Source organism: Balaenoptera musculus, chromosome 18 (genome assembly GCF_009873245.2).
Source record: "Balaenoptera musculus isolate JJ_BM4_2016_0621 chromosome 18, mBalMus1.pri.v3, whole genome shotgun sequence".
Taxonomy (NCBI): domain Eukaryota; kingdom Metazoa; phylum Chordata; class Mammalia; order Artiodactyla; family Balaenopteridae; genus Balaenoptera; species Balaenoptera musculus.
In genome coordinates this window covers 58,426,787-58,447,189 of record NC_045802.1, presented here as the reverse complement: position 1 = coordinate 58,447,189, position 20,403 = coordinate 58,426,787, and positions in this window count along the sequence as shown.

Here is a 20,403-nt window from a genome sequence, read left to right as displayed (position 1 = left end):
AAGAAAAATTAGAGTCAACAAAGAATTTTTATCCTGAGCAATTGGAGAAATGAAAATTCATCTAACTGAAATAGGGAATTTAGAAGGAAAACTGTTGTTTATATTTTCTGGAAAATTTTTTTTAATTGCTTTTTTTAAAAACAATCTTTATTGGAGTATAATTGCTTTACAATGGTGTGTTAGTTTCTGCTTTATAACAAAGTGAATCAGCTATACATATACATATATCCCCATATCTCCTCCCTCTTTGGGCACATTTATGGTTGAGTTACCTGTTATACATATCCAAACTGTCAGTGGGATAATGAGTCTAGGATTCTGGGGAGAAAACAGGGCTGGAGATTAGCATGTAGAAGTCATCAGGAAATGGATTAAATTTAAAGATATGAAACTAAATGAGTTCTCCTAGGGAGTGAATGATAAGATACAAAAGAAAAACGGAGAGTGATCAAAATGTTGGCTTTATTTAATAAAATAACTTTCAATAGCAGACACAGACCTTTTGTATGGCCAGTGTCTTCCTTTCTAGGACACCTCTGGGTTTAATTTATCTTTCCCTCAGTAACTGAACCTACCTTGCAAAACTTAATGTATGGCTGAAAGAAATCTGAGAATGCCTCTCTCTGCAGGGAAACAGTAGTAACAAGAGAGGTGGAAAGAAAGGTCATAATGAGGCATCCTCTTCCCAATCTTAAAAAAATTGTTAGAGTATTTCTAACCATGGAGGAGCAAGGGTGGGAAGAGAGGCCATAGGTTTTTTTCTAGTGTTTTACTAGCATGAGGAGTGAATGCCTCGTGCTATTCCTAACAGCAGTGCTCACTGGTATTAAAATATAATTTCATAAAGGAGATAAGGGAGGAGGAAGAATCTAGGTCAAATTCCTGATTTGTGTTTAGGTTTTTGTACAATTACTATTTCATTGGAACAACCAGAGAACTCAGGAGGAGCATTTATTTTGGTGTACCAAGTCCCTAAAATTGCTTTTTATAGTCTCTGAGATTAGAACAGCACTTCCCAAGCCTGTTCACGAAGTGGCATGCTTATAAATAATTAAAATGTGTATACTTATATTAAATAAACACAAAGTTAATCTCAAGCTTAACTGACCAGCTGATGGGTCCATGTTACAGCTTTGCCCATTCCAGTGGATAAGATTAGTAATATATTAGACTTATTTTATTTCCAATTAAGGCTTATTAATATGCTTTAATGTCTGAAAATATTATTTGGGAAATTTTGGTATAGATAACTCTTTCAGACATTACACTGGACAAAATGGCCCCTGCCCTGCAAAAAATAGTTCTTTTATATTTTAAATTTATCATATAAAATCAATTACCCATGGATTTATTCATCTAGAATATTTATTTAATTATTTCCAGTACCCCAAGAGCAGATGTGTTTAACTGTGATCAAAAATTGTACTCATCATTTGACCATTTGAATAACATTCATTATATTACTGACAGAAATCAATACACCTGCTTTAATAATGGCCATTAATTCAAGGCTGACTGACCTTGAATTTAATGTATTGATACTGTAATTTAAAGCATGTTGCAATATGTCTGCTTAATACTGGACAGACTCCATTAGGTACGTTCATCTGCTAGCAAATTAGGATCTCTTTACTCTTCTCTTGGCTTATTTTGCCAGCACTGTGTAACCAGGCAATTATCAAGAGATGTAACTCTGTATGCATGTCTCTTGGCCTCCCCATTGGACTCTGAGCCCTCTGAGAGCAAGTTCTTCAACTCACTGATCTTCATTTCTCCCTTGCCTACTTCTGTGCCCTGAATGCAATTTACATATTAATCATATAGCAGATACGTTTTAAATACAAATGTTTCATCTTTGTGGTCGGTGTGTAAATGAATGTCAGAGTTGGAAAGCAGGCATGATTTGTTATAATAGTCACAACATTAAGATATTTGCTCTTAAACTAAAATTGTTAGAATTTTCTCAATTTTCTTCTTATGTGACAAATTTTTTAACTATACTGAAGAAGACTGAGAAATTGCATAGGGAGTTTTCTGCACATATTTTGAATGTTAAACTGTAGCTGAAATTAGTTATAAGCGATATAAAAGAGTGAATCTCTAACTATGCCTGTGCTTTTATAATTTTTATCCTTAAGGATTCTGGCAATATTTGTGGATATATATAAATTAATCCATGCAATATTTTGGGTATATCCCAGTTTAAACAGTTGTCTTTGTCTATCTGATTATCATTGATATAAACATGATTGTGGTCATGGGTATTTTTTTTTATTTTCAGGAATGTGAAAAAGTGTTAAAGACGTAATAAATGTCTGCCTATGTCCAAGGGCTTTTGTGTCGCTGGAAGTAAGCAAGATATTTACTATAGAGCACAGTGTTTTCAAAGAGTTTTCTTTCTACTGGTTTGCCCCAACATGCTTCGTTCTTCCCTGAAGTTATAAAAGCAATATGATCCCTGAGGTCCTACCATCAGTGATCTGTTCTTTTGCATTTAAAAAATTCACAGAAGCAAAATATCTACATCCTATGGAAAGATCATTAAACTATTTACCACAAAATAGGAACATGGCTCCTTAAGGGGAGATAGCTGCAAATTTTGGAACAGGGTCAGAAGATGTTTCCTGAAAAATTTGATTCTGAGCAGTACAGCTTGGCAAAAGGGTCTTTGGAAGAGGCTAGAGCTGAAGCACAATGATCGAACATTTTAATGGGAAGAAGAGAAAAGATCCATCTCAGAACTGCCTATTCCAACAGAACAGAAACTATTGCAAGTGAAAGCATATATAAGTTCATACAGTGAAATCTGAATTTTCCTTTAGGCTTACTGGAAGGAAGAAGTGAAGTGAGGATTCTGGCTAAATCTTCAAAATAATTATTTTGATTACATTTGGTTTCTAATTTTTGCTAAGAATATGAAAACATTTTTGGAGACTCTGTGCATTATGTCTATTAATTCTCTGATTTTCTTCTGGACAATTGTTAGATTTTTTGTTTGTTTATTTGTTGTTGGTATATTTTGGTGCTATACTCAGGTAATGCTGGAACAGTGGACCATTTGTGTGGGCACAATTTGTTTTTATTTTTTCCATACTGTAAATTCTTCTACCATTACTGATATCATCCTACTTACGTGACATAAATTTACTGGGAATAGTTGCATACAAACAGCTTTTATGAGCAGGTACAAGCTGGCTCTATTATACCACTTCTGTTACCTTGACACTTTTTATGTTTTCAGCTTTATCACCTTTTATTATTCTAAATATAAATTACCTTCTATTTAAATAGGCATCCTTCAAAGTTTAAATGAAGCATCAGTCTGATTCGGGTTCCCAACTAAAATCCTTTTGCCTCCATGACTCGGAAACAAAGAGTCAAAAAGCAAAACAGAGCACATCTAATCTAAAGCCCTCATTTCAGAGACTATAGAGAGTAAATGGCCTAGGGTACTATAACATGTAAGGAAAATATACAGAAATAAGGCTTATTAACCATAACATCCTATACGGGATGTTATTGATATAACTGTCCAGATTACAAGCATCTATTTATAACTTTATCCAAATAATGTTTTTAAATTGTGTTTCCTTCATTCAGAAGAAATAAATTATATATGCAAAAAGACAACCTAGAGAATGGGAGAAAATACTTGCAAATAGTATAACTGACAAAAGGTTAATGTCTAAAATATATAAACAGTTCATACAACTCAATATCAAAAAACCAAACAACCCAATCAAAAACTGGGCAGAAGACCTGAATAGCCATTTTTCAAAAAAAGACATACAGATGGCTAACAGGCACATGAAAATATACTCAATATCGTTAATTATTAGAGGAACGTAAATCAAAAGAACAGTGAGATATCACCTCACACTTGTCAGAATGGCTATCATCAAAAAGTCTACAAACAACAAATGTTGGCAAGGCTGTGGAGAAAAGGGAACCATTGTACACTGTTGATGGGAATGTAAATTGGTGCAGCCACTGTGGGATACAGTATAGAGGTTCATCAAAAACTAAAAATAGAACTACCATATGATCCATCAGTTCCACTTCTAGGTATCTACCTGGAAAAAATGTAAACACTACATCAAAAAAATACATGCACCCCAATGTTCATAGCAGTATTACTTACAATAGGCAAGATGTGAAAGCAACCCAAATGTCCATCAATAGACAAATGGATAAAGAAAATGTGGCGTGTATATACATATATATATATATATATAATTAAATATTACTTAGCCATAAAAAAGAATAAAATTCTGCCATTTGCAGTGATGTGAACAGACCTAGAGAATATTATGCTTAGTGAAATATGTCAGACAAAGACAAATGCTCTATGTTATCACTTATATGTGGAATCTAAAAAAATAAAATAAGAAAATGTGTATAGCAAAACAGAAACAGACTAACAGATATAGAAAACAAACTAGTGGTTACCATTGTGGAGAGGGAAGGGGAGAGGGGCAAGATAGGCATATGGGATTGAGATAAAAACTACTATGTATAAAATAGATAGGCAACAAGTATATGTTATATAGCACAGGGAATTATAGTCATTATCTTGTAGTAACTTTTAATGGAGTATAATCTGTAAAAATACTGAATCACTAAGCTGTACACCTGAAACAAATACAATATTGTGAATCAACTATACTTCAGTTAAAAAAGGAATTATATATATGTGCATACATTCTCTATATATTTAATTAAAAAAATCAGGTATAACTATATTACTGAACAACAATGTGTCCAGTCATTATAGTGCAGTAAAGAACAAGTTTCAAAATGTAGGCCTTAAGATGCAGTATGGAAAACCAATGCCTATACTTTTGTTCTCTCTCACCAATGGCAGACCTGCACATGGTGGTCTCAAAAATATTTGCAATTACATGGAAAAATCTAATAGAAGTTCCTGATAAAATCTCCAACCTAAGCCCATATTCCTACTCAGCTTCTAACAGAATTTGTCATTAAAATATTGGGTAAGCATGTAGCCCTGAAGAGTGTTGTACTGTTGTTCCTTGGGCTTAGGCTCCTCAGAGTATTTTGCCAATGGAGTAGGTTTGATTGTAAGGTACTCTCATATCTTAGACAATAATGTCCTCAAAGTGAACTGAAATACCACCTCATACCCTATACAAATCCTTTTGCTCCAGAGCTGAATACTGATTCTGTCTGTGACCTGACTGCTAGACATTAGGGGAAATTCTCTCTGTTACTCTCTTCCTTTCTCCTTTCCTTCCAGAGTTTATGAATATGTTTTCGATTGAAACTTAAGGTTCAACACAGATTTGGGAGCCTTAAATACAATTCTTTTAAGCCACTAATATGTCTAATAGACTCATCAAGTTAAAGGATATAAGCACATGCCATTTACAATGAAGTTAAAGAGATTAACTTGGGAGTGAGGCTACTACTGACTCATTCTTTGCTTTTTTTTAGGCAATAAGAAATAGTGTATTAATACATTGGAATATGTCAAAAATGATTACATTTTGTGAATATTTCACATGCTCTTGAAAAGTATTCTGATGTTTTGGGATATAATGTTCTAAAAACTGTTGATAAAATCCAGTTGATTGATGGAGTTCATTTCTTCTATATCCTTATCAATTTTCTGTTTAATAGTTCTATGTATTATTGGGAGAGAAATATTGAAGTCTCTAACTGTAACTGTAGATTTGTCTTAATTTCCTTTAAGTTTTGCCAGTTTTTGTATTTTGAAATTTCATTTTTAGGCACATAAATATTAGACTTATGTACCTTCTTGGTGAATAAGCAATGTCTTACCTATCCTTGGTAATGTCCTTTGCTCTTTTGCTTCTTTGATATTTATATAGCCACTCTAGCTTTGTTTTGATGTGTTTGCACGATATATCTTTATTCTTCTTTGTACTTTTAAACAACCCTATTTCTCTATCTATTCGTAGGTGTGCTTAGATCATTTACATTTATATAATTTATCTTTAATGTAATTTTTGATGTACGGAATTAGTTCTATAATTTAATTTTTTTGTTCCTTCTTCTTGTTATTACTTTCCCCCTTTTTCCATTTTCTTTTGCAGTATTTGATTAATTTTTAGTAATACACTCTAAGGTTTGTTATGTAGTTTTAAGTTTATCTCCATATAATTTTTTTTAGTAGTTGTCTTAGGGATTACAACGTACATACTCAAATTACACAGTCTGCTTACAACCAACAGTTTACCATTTGATGAGAAATATAGAAAACGTACCATTATCTAAGCTCCTGTTGTTACAGTTCTCTTGTATATTGCATCTATATGCATTAAAAACCAAATCAGTCAGTGCTATCATTTTTGCTTTTAAGCATCAAATAAATTATAAAAACCCAGAGGTAAATAATATAATATATTTACCCAAATATTTACCATTTCCATTGTTCTTCCTTCATTGCTAAGGTTCCAAGTTTCTGTCTGGCATTGTTTCCCCTCAGTCTGAAAAACTCCTTTTAGCAGCAATCATTTTAGAGCAAATTTGCTGGTAATGGATTTTCTTAGATTTTCTTCATCTGAAAATGTCTTTCACCTTCATTCCTGAAGGATATTTCCACTGGATATAGAACTTTTTTTCAGCACTTTAAAAATGGTGCTCTTGGGCTTCCCTGGTGGCGCAGTGGTTGAGAATCTGCCTGCTAATGCAGGGGACACGGGTTCGAGCCCTGGTCTGGGAAGATCCCACATGCCACGGAGCGGCTGGGCCCGTGAGCCACAACTGCTGAGCCTGCGCGTCTGGAGCCTGTGCCCCGCAACGGGAGGGGCCGCGACAGTGAAAGGCCCGCGCACCGCGATGAAGAGCGGTCCGCGCACCGCGATGAAGAGCGGTCCCCGCACCGTGACGAAGAGTGGCCCCCACTTGCCGCAACTAGAGAAAGCCCTCGCACGAACCGAAGACCCAGCACAGCCAAAAATAAATAAATAAATAAAAATAAAAATGGTGCTCTACTTTCTTCTACCTTCAGGATTTTTTCTTTGTCTTAGTTTTCAGCAGTTTTATTATTAGGTACCTGATCATAGCATTCTTTGGATTTGTTTTGTTGGAGATTCTCTGAGCTTCTTGAACCTGTCACTTTATGTCTTTGGCCAAATTTAGGAAATTTCAGCCATTAATTTTGTAAATATTTTTAAAGCACCACCTTCTTTCATGCTGGAATTCATATTACATCAAGATTTAGCCTTTTGTTTGTTTACTATAGATTCCTGAGAATCTTTTCTGTTCTATTTTTTCTTTTTCTTTTTTTCCTCTTTTTTGTTCAGATTGGATAATTTCTATTGATCTATCAGGTTCACTGTTTCTTTCCTCTGTCATTTCCATCCTGCTGTTGAGCCCATCCAGTGTATTCTTCATTTCATCTGTTGCATATTTTATATGTAGTATTTCCACTTGATTCGCTTTTGTATTCTTCAGTGCATTTATTGAGACTTTCCATTTTTTTCTTTCAATTCAAGAGCAAGCCCAGGAGTTGATAGACAACTGTAGGGGTCACTTTCTCACACGCTTTCCTCTCTGCAATCTTCCTAGTATTTCCGGGTTCTCTGGGGCTCTCCTTTTTGGTTCTCTGTTAGGAGGACTGGGCTTTAGTCACTGGCTCTGGCACACTTCAGTGAGCATGTCCACATTCATGGCCAAGTGCTAGAATTACAGAGAGAGAGCAAAAAGCACCAGTGGTTTGTTCCAACCTCCTGGCACCAGAGCTCCACCAATCAAAAAGGAAGGTTCCTCTTCCTCACAGTCTTGGCTCCTGTGGTTTCTTGTTGTGACCTTTGTGATTTCCTGTCTGGTGATCTTTAAAAAGTCACTTTCTAGCTCTGTGAACCAAACAAGAGGGCTTTTCCTGGTGTTCTTTTATCTGTAAAGAAGAATTTATTTTTGTGTTTTATGCTGTGTAGTGTTCAGGCCCTGGAAAAACAGTGGAAAACAATTGGTAAATCACCATTGGTTCAGTGCTGCTTGAAATTTTCCCCAGTCAGTCTGCTACTATTTACTTTTCAGAGTCCTCAAAGAGCTACTAAATCCATTTTTGGAATGTTTCATTCTTTCAGTGGAAGAGTCAGGGTGAAATATGCTTACTCCATCTTACCTGGAACCAGAGCACAAAATCTGCTGGCATTTTGAGCAGAAAAAATATATATATACTTTATATATTCATCTGAGGGAAAAATATAGATGATAAAATACTTTTGGTACAACATCATTAAATCTCATGATTTCTCCAAATCCAAATGTTAATGTAGATAATTTTCTTTGCTAATTTGTGCTTTAAACATGTGGGCTATGCAATTTCACAGAGCTAATATGTGGTTCTCTCAGTAAGTTATAAAATAATATATGGGTCAAAATACCAGGAATTAATTTCAAAGGAATGGCCATAACATAATGGCTAAACTTTTAACATGGTATAGCTTCCACATCACACTATTTCTGTTTTACATATCATGTCTTTATCTCCATCATTCTTTTTTAAAAATCCAAACATTCCTAAAATATCATTTCATTTATGCAAATACTTCCAAGCCTCTTCTCTGAATAATTAAGAAAATTTCTTATCAGTTTAAAGTAACACTTGATTTCAAACAGAATATTAAGTAAAAAATATATATATAATAATGCAACTTTGTCATTAGTAGATTTAAAATTTATTCCTATAAGAGGAAAAATGTATGTGTTTTCTCTCCAATCAGCTCCAACACCTTTAGTCATATATTCCCCACGTGTACAAATAAAAAAAGAAACAATAGGCATTGTCTATTTTTATAATAAATACCTAACCCCAGTTTTATAACTGTACAAACACCATATTCAGAACAAGAAATAAATGTTTAACAACTAAATTTCTAATAAAGTACATAAAATCTGGTTTTCCTATAATTTACAAATTAATATACGTGTTTATTTAGGTCAAAATAGGTTTCTCTATGTATCTACTAACAAAATTATGTTTGAAAGAACATTCAAGTTTTATATGAACAATATTAATGTAATTTTAAGTAATTACTTCTATTTTGTCATATTCTTTACCTGTGATATATTTCATTTGTTCTAAAGAATTTTCATATTATTACAATTATTTATGATGAACCTAAATCGTTCCTCATTTTATCAAATTCTTCAGTTTTGCATACAAACCAGTTCCCGTGGGGCACACGGTATGATGAGCATCTCAAATTTAGTACCATAACGAGCAAATTCTCACCGAACTATTTTTGTATAACTCTATAAATTTATTCTTGATTAACATCTCTTCCTGTTATTAAAACTCTATTACTTGGGAATTTGAAAATGAGTCTGAAATAGAACACTGAAGGCTGTATTTAGGAGTGTTATTTTTCTGACATCAGAATGATCCAGATGATCTCTTAAGATTTTTCTATGCTTCTTTTTTAAAATATTGCTTGGGGCCATTAAGATGACTTTAAATTCATCCTGCTGAGCAGCTAAGCAGAAAGGATTAATACAGGGTGTGTTTTGCATTTATAAGAGTTAAACTAGGTTGTTTAGAAACAGAACACAGCAAGTCTAAAGGTACACCTAGCTATGACTTTAACAGATTATTACCCAGTTTTAAGAAGGAAGAGAAGAAATATGTCTTCCAGCAATTTTATTCATCCAAAAATAATTGTAATGCTATGAAATAGATCTATAAGCAGACTTCACATGAGTAATTATTTAGTTTCTCTTTTTTCAAAAGGACTGGTTGGAGGGGCTGTTGTTATTGTATTATTTGTCTCCATCATCTAAACATATATTAATTTTTCCTTCATTAAAATTTGATCTTTTATAGAAACTGCTGTGATCAAAAATGAAACAAAAGGGCTTCTCCTCAGGGTCTTTTGCCTTACTCCACTATTGTAAGTGAGAACTACTTAAACGTACCAGAGAATTGCAGTTGCCTGCAGGGCAATTCTAGCTTTAGCTGCAGCAGCAGAAAGAATTGCCTTTTTAAAGCTTATCCTTTGTTTCTGTGGGGTGAGTTTTGTTATTCCACATTTTATATGGCTCATTCTTAAAAATATGAAGGTGTAAATTAGACATTGGGCAAAAAGTGGCCAAAGCATTTAAAATGCTTTCATTTTCAGATTTTTATATTCTATTTAATTAACTTGTAATTATCAAAGACATTTTTGCCTCCTCTTAATCTTTATTTACCTACAGGTTTACTTAGTTTGAATAAAAAGATGAGATTACTTTAAATTTATGTTTCCAGAGATTTTCTTTTTTTTTTTTTATCATTAGAGCTCTGAGTAAATTGAATTTTTTTGAAAAGAATATTCAGTTTGGTGATGTTAAAGGATATGATAATGTCGTATATATTTATTTCAAATTAAAAAATCTTTTCGGAATTTTTTTTGTAAAGGTTTAAATAATACGTAGCTCAATATCAAATAATGTTTTTGATTAATATGCCCAATATATGAAGGTAAGCCTCTGTGTTTCTTTTAGCTGTTGGAGTTTATAAAGAGACATGCAAATATTGAACTTACTACTCCTTGATGCCCTGACAATGTGGAAAATAAATCTTTACAAAATTGATTTTTTAAAAGAAATTACAAAATTTAGTAAAATAAATAAAAGCCTTAAATGAAATTAAATAAAAATTTCCCTTCTTAAGTACAAAGAGATGTTGAGATATTGAATTTACCTAGCGAGAATAGCCAGGAAGAGGGGAAATCAAATACCATTCTAATATCTAAAGCAAAGTTGGTTTATCAAAAGTTAGGACTTCATTAGTTTTTAAACTGTGTTCTTACATTTAAAAAATGTTGTATTGAAGATGCCTTAAGACATCTTAGGGCAGAATTAGGGTCAGGCTTGTGAATGCAACCAAAAAAAAAGAGAAATTTTGGCTCAATATTAGAAAGTAATTTCTAACAGCTAATCATCCCCCTTCAGACGTGGAATGCATAACTACTAGGGAAGTTTCAGAAGGGCTTCAGCATTGGGGAAAAAATCGCGTTAAAATGATCTCTGAGGACCTCTGAAGCTCTAACAATCTGAGTTCAGGGTGTCCATTCCACATTGAATTAGCTTCAGCACATTTTTTATTGACTTCATTTTGTTCTTAGTTCAAAGAAGATAAGAACAAAACCACAAGTATATGTTATTGTTTCATCTGGGAAGAAAAAGAGTTCTAATTAGGTCCAGTAATGAAAAATATTAAGTCAGAAGTTTAAAAGGAGGGAGCATTATGTTGTTCCAATGAAAATTATTTATGCGAATCATTGTTGCTTACCAATCAGATAGAGGTCACTATAATAAATATAACTGTATGTGGACAATCATCAAATCAAAACAAATTGTGTTTAATTAGTATTCTGAATGGCTTTTTAAATTTGAATTCTGTTAGAATACTACTTTTAAAGTATGTTCATTGAGCACAGTATATTATTAATCATAGTGATTTATCATATTTTATTAGCTGAAAAATGGGAAAATGTGAGCTATTTCTTTTCAGCTGTAAAATACATAAAAATTTATATGAATATAACAATGCTTTTATCCATCTTCTTCAGGGATGTGTAGAAATGCACTATTTTGTACATTCCTGGTGAGCATTTTAATTTCTAGGATAGACTAAAGGGCAGTCTAATGATACTTACCATCTTAAAATGTTGATAGATGTTTACTCTTGAGGATCTTATCTCTGGGAATTGATCCTGGACGAGCACATAGAGATAGGTGTAGTAGTTGCTATTACAGCACTGTGTATAATGTCTACAAAAAACAATATATAATACTACTAAAAATACTATATGTTTATGATCTCTAAACATACATTGCTTAACTTAAAACTCACAATGGTCATACAATGTTAGCTACATATAGTATTGATATTTTATAGATGCAGAAATAGAGGCACAAAGAGGTAATGCAACTTGTCCAGAATTACAAATGAGATGTTGGAAGACAAAGATTTATATCAAGGAAATAATTCAAGTTAAATCCTAATTGCTGGCTCATGATATCCACATAAACTTGCCTCTCAGTGATTGAAACATATTCTCCCAGTAATGAGATACTATGCAACAATAAATAGTAGTTTTCAGTACAATGTTTAAAACTGATAAAAATAATGTTAAGTATATTTTAAATTCTAGGAATAGATTGAGTATCTTCAATATATTAAATCCATGAATCCTTTAAACCTTGTTCTTGTAAGTTGGGCAATATTTGTATCTCATATTTGCAGATAAGGAAACTGAGATAGAGAGGTAAATAAACTTGGAAAAAGTCACTCAGCTAGTTAAGTAGAGGTTAGGTTTGAATTTAAGCACTTCTGGTAGTGCAGAACTGTTGGTGACAAATTATCTCACCTTTTCTTTGCCTGAAGTTACTTTATTTCACATGAGTTTTCCAGGAAAATTTATGTTGGGTATAGATTTTTAATATCTGTAATTTTTTTGAAATTATTTTTACCCTTTTCATATTTTCTGACTCACTGATTTTGTTAAAGTCTTCTCTATAAGTCTTCTGGTGATCTTTGTGGTAACATGTCTTTTTCCTTTCAAGATGTTTTGAAAAATTGCTTTTCCTTTTCCTTTTTCAGAGGCTTGACTGTGATGCATCCAATTATGCCTCTCCTTATATTTCTCTCACATTGTGTCCACTGAGCTTCTTGAATCTGTGTGTTGCTAGCTTTGATAAATGTCTCTCCTGCTACATTTCCTCTTTCTCCTCTCTGGAACTCCATTTACACTTATTTTAGACTTTTACGATGTTGTCTTTGTGTCAAAGACTCTGCTCTTCTCCCCTCACCCCCTATTTTTTCCCTTTCTGCTAGCTTTTTATATCCACCTTATCTTAACTAGTCGTATTTTACAGTGCCCTTTCTACTATTAAACCTATTCAGAGGGTTATAAATTATAGCTATTTTGTTTCATATTTGTATCATGTATAGGTGATTCACTCTATTGATAGCAATACTCTCCATCTTTTCATCTATTTGTCTAACATATTTTGTTAATTTCCATATATTTATGTTGTTTCAATTATTCTAAAATCCTTATCTGTTAATCTCAATGTCGAGATTCTCTGTGGTTTCATTCTAATGTTTGTTTTTCTCTTTATTATGAGTCATATCATCTTATCTCTTGACGTGTGCAATAATTTTTATGTTATCTTAGACAAAACGTAGAAAGGAACAGAAAAAGCTCCAAATGATATCTTTCGACAAGATCATTCCCACTTTCTACTGTTAGGCAGACAGAGTAAGTGATGGATCCCTTCAATCCATCTGAGATTCATTTGGTCAGGACAAGGTTGAAATTTTAGTAAGAATCATTTATCCTTTTGTTCTTTCCTATTCCTCGTGCATGTTAGTCTTAGTCTATTCAGGCTGCTATAACACAATACCATAGACTGAGTGGTTTATGAAAAACAGAAATTTATTTTCCACAATTCTGGAGGCTGGGAAGTCCAAGATCAAGGAGCTGGCAAATTTGGTATCTGATGAGAGGTCCTGTTTCCTGGTTCATAAACGAATATCGTTCCTCTGTGTCTCACATGAGAGAAGGGACAAGGAAGATTTCTGGGGTCTCTTTGTAAGGGCACTAATCCCCTCATGATTTAATCACTTCCCCAAAGCTCCACCTCCAAATACCATCACACTTGGGATTAGGATTCAACATAAGAATTTGGAAAGGGGGCACAAAATTCAGTGTATAGCAATGTTCCCAAAATTTTTTTATCTGAGAATCTTACTGGGTCTCTCTCTATTCTCAACTGAAGGATTGTGTGAGTCTGTTATTTGGCGGTTTCAGGCTTTGTAGTTTTTTCTTTCGATTGCACCCTACTCCAATCATAACAAAAGTCGTGAGTGAAAAGCATGGTGTGCACTTGAGAGAGGCCCCGTTCTCTAGGTGTAAATATTTCTTCTAAATGTTGCAAGATTATAGGAATTCTATTTCGCTTTACAGAAACTCTTAACCTGCTACTTAGCACAAGAATTTGGCAGATGGACCAGTAAGGGTCCGTGGCCTGTCAGGAACTGGGCCACACTGCAGAAAGTGAGTGGCTTGCGAGCAGTGAAGCTTCATCTGTGTTTACAGCTGCTCCCCATGACTCGCATTACCGCCTGATCTCCGCCTCCCGTCAGATCAGCGGTGGCATTAGATTCTTATAGGAGCAAGAACCCCACTGTGAACTGCGCATGCGAGGGATCTAGGTTGCACGCTCTTTATGAGAATCTAATGCCCAGTGACCTGAGGTGGAGCTGAGGTGGTACGCTAGCGCTGGGGAGTGGCTACAAATATGGATTATCATTAGCAGAGAGGTTTGACTGCACAGAGACCATAATAAATCAATTGCTTGCAGATTCATATCAAAACCCTATCAGTGAGTGGCAAGTGAAAAAAGCTCAGGGCTCCCACTGATTCTGCATTATGGTGAGTTGTATAATTATTTCATTATATATTACAATGTAATAATAATAGAAATAAAGAGCACAATAAATGTAATGCACTTGAATCATCCCGAAACCATCCCCTCACCCTGGTCCGTGGAAAAATTGTCTTCCACGAAACCGGTCTTTAGTGTCAAAAAGGTTGGGGACCGCTGGACTATAATATAAACAGAAGCACACATTTAGGGTGCCTGGATTTTCAAATTTGTTGTGCCAGAACAGCACAAACACCCAAATCTTTGCTAGATTTTCTTTACCCAGTCGAGTACTTCTGTAAGGGCCAAGTTCAATCATCAGCCATGTCTAGTGTTAGCAAATGCTCTCTATGAAGAAAATATTCAATGATACACTGTTACCTTATAAACTCCTGCTGGAGTTTCAGTCTATTTAGTTTGATTTTCCTCCAAAGCTGGGCTGTTTTTGAACATCCCAGGCAATGTAAATTATATCTATAAAAACCTTTGAATACCAGCTTTGGTTTAAAACTTCTCTAAAAGACTATCCCACCCCCACTTCGCATAAAACCAAAACAATTTTTGTTGTGGCCCTTTGAGATAGGGGAACAACGCTTAGGGATTTCAACATTATGGGCAAGAACCTTACTACACATGTACTGGCATAAAGCTTTGTCTTCCACAAAAACTGAGTCTGTGAAAACCAGTGCTTGAGTTTCTCTTCTTCGCTAAATTCCTCAAGGAAAAATCAGCTTTTATTTTACTTTACTTCACTGGGGTTAGCATGATAAATCCTTACAAATTTATCAGCTCATGGATGACTTAAAATATGTATTATCAAACATTTTCAGGTGTTATGTAAACCAGATGCATTATCAGCAATAATACGAGAAAAGACATTTCTCTCCATTTACTCTTCCATCCAATTCATTCTCCTTTATTGCATTTAAATTTATCAAATTCATCAATGACCAAAATTGGACCAAACCCAATGGACACTTTCAGACATCACTTTACTTGACTTGGCAGCAAGATTGGATGTGTTCCACCAGTTCATCTCTCTCTTGAATAATTTATCTTTGATTTTGTGCACCTTCATTTTTGGTTTCTCTCTTTACTTATTTTTGTTTTTGTTCGTTTGTTTATTTTTTTCCTCTTGGTCCCCTTTGCTATATCGTATTTGGGTTGCTGAAGCCCATGAATACAGCAAGACTATAGTTAAATCAATATTCAGACAAGAAATATTTATATTTAGAAAACGTTTGCATAGAACCTGTGAGTTTTAATTTTCTCTCAAATATGTTTTATCTTATGGGGAAAGACATGTTTCACATTTGGCTAACTTATAAGTTATCCATTTTTTTATTGTCTTGAAAAAGATATTGGGCTTCCCTGGTGGTGCAGTGGTGGAGAGTCTGCCTGCCAACGCAGGGGACACGGGTTCGAGCCCTGGTCTGGGAAGATCCCACATGCCATGGAGCAGCTGGGCCCGTGAGCCACAATTACTGAGGCTGCGAGTCTGGAGCCTCTGCTCCACAGCAAGAGAGGCCGCGATAGTGAGAGGCCCGCGCACTGCGAAGAAGAGTGGCCCCCACTCGCCGCAACTGGAGAAAGACCTCACACAGAAACGAGGACCCAACACAGCCAAAAATAAAAATAATAAATAAATAATAAATAAAAAATTAAAAAAATAAAAGATATTAATTATCCAACCCAATGGAAGTAGAGGGATATGTGGACATTTCAGCTGTGCAAATTTCTTTTGCATTAGTCAATAAATATAAAAATAAAATACTCAAATATAAGGAATTGTTTATGAAAACTGTTGTGTTTAGGTTAGAAAAGATTAATGAAAGCATAATAGAAAATAACTTTTCCTAATTTTTTCTGCATATTATTTTTCTTTAGCTTTGAGATAATTTTGGTAAACAAAATTGGGAAAAATAACATCATTAATGATCTTCCCAGTGAAAATTTCATTTAAAGTTACCATCACTTAGCACTATCATTCGAACTTTCTCCATGCTTTTTAACATTTAGTAATCTTTTAAATCTATGCTTAAAGATCTAGTACTTTATGTATAAAATTAAATATATACCTACTAATATTATTCTTAAAACATAATTTTTAGGGCTTCCCTGGTGGCGCAGTGGTTGAGAATCCGCCTGCCAATGCAGGGGACACGGCTTCGAGCCCTGGTCTGGGAAGATCCCACATGCCACGGAGCAACTAGGCCCGTGAGCCACAACTACTGAGCCTGCGCATCTGAAGCCTGTGCTCCACACAAGAGAGGCCGCGACAGTGAAAGGCCCGCGCACCGCCATGAAGAGTGGCCCCCGCTCACCGCGCACCTAGAGAAAGCCCTCGCACAGAAACGAAGACCCAACACAGCCAAAAATAAATAAATAAATAAATAAATTAAAAAACAAAAAAACCCATAATTTTTATTCTTCATCAGCTGATCCTTTAAAGTTTAGATTCTAAGAGGGAGATGATAGGACCACATCCTCTTACAAATGTCACTTGAATCCTGCAGTATAAAAATTTTATAGTTCATGGTCCCTCAAGCATAAAATTAGCAAATATATTTACTGTATTTAAAAACAGAAATAATGTAGTGATCAGACTTTATTTCTTTCTTTCCAAACTTGACCTAGATATTTTCATTTTCTTTATTAGCGTGTTACATTTATTCCTAGTGAAAATGTATCTTAAAGGAAACTGTGATGTTCACTAGGCAAGTAAATTCTATGTAGACAAATTCTGTTAAAAGATTAGTTATTATACCCTCAAACATCCTACTGAATACACTAATATAACATGCTATACTTCAAAAATTTTGAATTATTAGTATTATATTATGCTTTTCATAACAACTTGGCTGTGGTACCTAGAAAGTTACGTGGATATTAATGGGTCATATTCTTTTAACATTTCACAAGAGTTTTCAATGAAAGTTGAACAGAGATTTCATATGTTGGTAGTAAAATTCAATTAGTTAAAAAGAAAAATCATTAGATAAAATCTTCTAAAAAACTTAATTGACCAAAAATGGAAATAACTTCCCTGTGAACACTGCATTGATGGACAGTATTAAGTGCCAAGGATCTCTATCTGAGGTATTCAAGATGGAATTCTTGCATTAGTGAAGAATTTACAGTTGAGGTTTATCCTCATCCTCAATATTCTTTGAATTATTGCTTAGCATTCCCTTTATAAAACTCTGCAGAAACCAAAAATAAAGAAGTCCTTTACCTCCATTTTCTTTTCAAATTTTTTTCAAATGAGATTCTAATACTGTTTTGTAATGTGTATATATATATATATATATATATATATATATATACATATTCAGTAAATATTATAAGGTTTTACAATGTATGTATATATATGTGTACACATACACACATATGTATGTGTGTAGATGATAGATAGATAGATAGAAATATAGATGATATTTTTAACGGAATTTTATAGCTTATTTTTACCATGACTTAGTAAAATCACTATATCTCATATTCAGAATTGTTTTATTACTTGGTAGCATTAGATATTAACTATTTAACTGTTCTGTTAATTTATACACTTACCAAGCTACTGATCAATAAATTAATGCAATAAGCAATTGGAATTTCATTGCTTTCATCTCTTATATCAAACCTTTTCATTACCATTTTGTAAGTATAATTCATATTATTTTTCACAGTTCAGGATGTTTTTTCAAGTGAGATGGAATTCATCCTATAGCTGATTCACTGTCCATTGTAACAGATCATTAATCTTTGCCAGCAGGTATATTTATACTCTTGGCAGTCAATACATTTTCTAGATTTTCTCTTCCATCAGAATGAATGAGTAGAAAGTAGAGCAGATGGTCAAAGTGATGGCTCTTCTAAATTTTCTGTAGGTACAGCAATAAAGATTAACACTCATGTCTACTATGACTTCTTCAGAATATGAGTATTTATATGGTTGTGCTTTGTTATTACAGATATCTGTGTGTGTAAAATTACTATTTTATGCATTGAAATCAATTGAGAATACTCAACCAAACTAAGAATATTACTTACTGTGTAAAGTCAGTGTAATCCACTCTCTTTTTCAGTGTCCTCTCTTAATTATAAAAATTGAAAAATATTCTGATAATTAGTGTCACCATATAAGATTAAAAAAACCAGAGATGAATCATCAGAAGGAGTTAAGATACCAATTACGGAGAGTCTTTTAATTCATATAAAGATATTTGACCTCTGTATTTAAAAGCTAGTGAGTAGAAACTGAAATATTTAATGTAGGATAATGACACATCAAATTTACATTTCAAAAAATTCACCTTACCTGCACTTTAGAAAATCTATTGGATGAATACAAAAATGTATTATTGGTAAAAATGAGGTTAAGACAAGAATACTGGTGAGATATAACGTTACCTTAGTCTAGAACAGTGTCAACAAAGAGGAGAAAACATACATATTTAAAATCACCAGGACTTGAAATTATTTAAAGAGGTAAAATAGAGGAGTGATTTATTATTGTTATTAAGGTTCCAGAAAAAACACTGCTTGAATGATTATTTATTGTGATAGAAGACATTAGTGTATGAATAAATTTGTTGTGAAAAATCATAAGTTCAAGTTGAGACTGGTTAAACAGGTTAAATATCTCTTAGGTATTCCAGATTTCAAGGTGACATAAGAATGTATACATCTGAAGTTCCACATAGAGTTATAGATTGAAGATTAAATTTAGAAGATGCCAATATATTTGAACTTATGTGGGAATGAGGCCTCTATAAAAGGTAAGAAAAAAGAACTTCAAGAGTAAACCCTCATGGGGACTTCCCTGGTGGTCCAGTCTTCCCACTGGGTAAGACTCCGTGTTCCCAGTGCAGGGAGCCTGGGTTCCATCCCTGGTTGAGGAACTAGATCCCGCATGCATGCCGCAACTAAAGAGCCCATGTGCCGCAGTGAAGATCCCTTTGCCACAACTAAGACCCGACACAACCAAAATAAATAAATAAATAAATAAATATTTAAAAGGAAAAAAAAAAGATTAATCCCTCATGACCACCAAAGCATAAGGTTTGGTAGAAAAGACATAAAGAGAGGAAATAGATATGTGTTGTGTTGCAGAATTGTACATGTATAATGAAAGAAAGAAAGAAATGGCATGAAAAGAAGAGCAAACATGATAATTAAAAACAAAAATTTCAAAACAATAAATTCAGCAAAATTTCAAAACAGTAAGTTAGCACAGTCGAAAAATGAAGCAGTATTCTGAAAGATATACTTGAAATATCTTTCAGAGTATATAAGAAAAATACAAGGAGAGTGAAAATATGAGAGAAAAAATTGAGGTAAGCACAAAAGATTAAAAAAAAAAAAAATATATATATATATATTTGAATTTTCACTAAAGTTAAAATAAGTGTTAAGCTCCAGGTGGAAAATTTCCATCACGTACCTTATAAGAACATTAAAGTGGGAGAAACTCAACCAAAAATTATGGTGAAGTCTTTGATTGTCAAGAATATTTTTAAAATGCTAAAATAAAGCCTTCTGGAAGGAGACAAAAAATAATTTAGAAGAATTGTGATTATATTGGCATCAAATATTTTATGTGCAACACAAAGTATACATATATGAATATATACATATATAAAATGTACATTATAATATATGTTTATTGTAATATACCTACATATATGTGTATATGTATTTCTAACAATTATAAATAAATCACTAAAAATTAAACAATTTAGGGCCAACTTTTGGTGCAAGTTTATAAAGACTAGTTTTCTGAAAAATGTCAATATCTCCTCTCCATGGTGAAAGGCAGATTATTTCACCTTGGAATACCTAACACTAAAAATGAGGCATGATTATCAGTAAGATTTTTTGAATATAGTAGCAGTGTGTTTCGCATTTAAGTAGAGCACTTACCGTGTAAACCATAAGCATGCATGCTAGTTTTGACTGGGAAGGAGAGCAGGAGAAATCACTGCAGCCCATCCAAGC